Source organism: Eumetopias jubatus, unplaced genomic scaffold (assembly GCF_037043125.1).
Source record: "Eumetopias jubatus isolate StellerSeaLion01/CBP00866 unplaced genomic scaffold, mEumJub1_p1.0 scaffold_15, whole genome shotgun sequence".
In the NCBI taxonomy this organism is placed as follows: Eukaryota; Metazoa; Chordata; class Mammalia; order Carnivora; family Otariidae; genus Eumetopias; species Eumetopias jubatus.
In genome coordinates this window covers 79,075,747-79,077,450 of record NW_028274821.1, presented here as the reverse complement: position 1 = coordinate 79,077,450, position 1,704 = coordinate 79,075,747, and the positions used below count along the sequence as shown (strand labels likewise).

Genomic DNA, 1,704 nt, shown 5'->3' with positions numbered 1-1,704 from the left:
ATAAAAAATAAAGCAAAAATGGTAACAATGTAATGAGTGAATTATAATTTGTATAAATATATATAATAACTACATCATAAAGGATGGGAGTGGGTTAAATGGACTTATACTGTTTCAAGTTTCTTACACTCTATTTGTAGTAGTACCATGATAACTTCAAAAGTTAACAATATTTTATTTTTTTTTAATGTTTACTTATTTGAGAGAGAGAGCAGGGGAGAGGGGCAGAGGAGAGAGAGAATCTCAAGCAGACTCTGTGCCGAGCAGGGAGCCCCACTTGGGGCTCGATCTCACGACCCTGAGACCATGACCTGAGCTGAAATCAAGAGTCAGATGCTTATCTGATGGAGCCAGCCAGGCACCCCAAAAGTTAACACTTAAAAGTGAAAACTAAGTGAAAATTTAAGACTGTATATTATAATCTCTAACAAAATTCATTAGTTTCCTAAGGCTGCTGCAACAAAGTTTAAAAACCGATTGGCTTAAGGCAGAACCTGCTGTCCGGGCCCTGGTTGACCATGCTGTCCCAGGTGGTTTTTTCTGCGGCCGCCGCAGCGGCCCCCTGTCTGAAGAACGCAGCTCTCCTTGGTCCAGGGGTATTGCAGGCAACAAGGATCTTCCACACAGGGCAGCCAAGTCTTGCCCCTGTACCACCTCTTCCTGAACATGGAGGAAAAGTTCGTTTGGGGCTGATCCCCGAAGAATTCTTCCAGTTCCTTTATCCCAAAACTGGCGTAACAGGACCGTATGTGCTTGGAACTGGACTTATCCTATATTTTCTGTCCAAAGAAATATATGTGATTACTGCAGAGACCTTCTCTGCCATATCAACAATAGGGTTGCTTATCTATGTAGTTAAAAAATATGGTGCCTCTACTGGAGAATTTGCTGATAAACTCAATGAGCAAAAAATTGCCCAACTAGAAGAGGTGAAGCAGGCTTCCATCAAACAAATCCAGGATGCAATTGATATGGAGAAGTCACAGCAGGCCCTGGTTCACAAGCGCCATTACCTTTTTGATGTCCAGAGGAATAACATTGCTATGGCACTGGAACTTACTTACCGGGAACGGCTGCACAGAGTATACAAGGAAGTGAAGAATCGCCTGGACTATCACATCTCTGTGCAGAACATGATGCGCCGAAAGGAACAAGAGCACATGATAAACTGGGTGGAGAAGCATGTGGTGCAGAGCATCTCTGCACAGCAGGAAAAGGAAACAATTGCCAAGTGCATTGCAGATCTAAAGCTGCTTGCAAAGAAGGCTCAAGCACAGCCAGTTCTGTAAATGCGTCTATCCTGGTGGAGACAGCTAGAAGCATTTGACTAAAGAAACTAGTCCATGGAACAAAATCTTTCTGTATTGATGTCTACTGAAGTTAAACTTAACCTTTCCTAAAAATGAAAAGTTTGTTTCATATAGAGAATTAAAACAATCTATTGGCCAATGAGATGTTTTTCATCCTTCTTGCTCTGTATTTTGAGTTCCATGATCACTTTTGAATGAGCAGTTTGCTGTTAATAAAATTCGTTGGCTGACTAACAAAAAAAAAAAAAACCGATTGGCTTAAAACAATAGAAACTAGTATCCCAGTTTTGGAGGCTAGAAGTCAGAAATCAAGGTAGGGAAAGGATCCTTCCTTGCTTCTTCAGCTTCTGCCGGCCTCTGGCATTCCTTGCTTAGAGGTGGCATTCTCCCTGTT

General features: G+C 41.9%; 1 pseudogene; it reads left to right on the top strand.

Moving 5' to 3' along the window:
- Nucleotides 1-493: 493 nt before the first annotated feature.
- LOC114212782 (ATP synthase peripheral stalk subunit b, mitochondrial pseudogene) lies at nt 494-1,452 on the top strand (annotated as a pseudogene).
- Nucleotides 1,453-1,704: the final 252 nt, after the last annotated feature.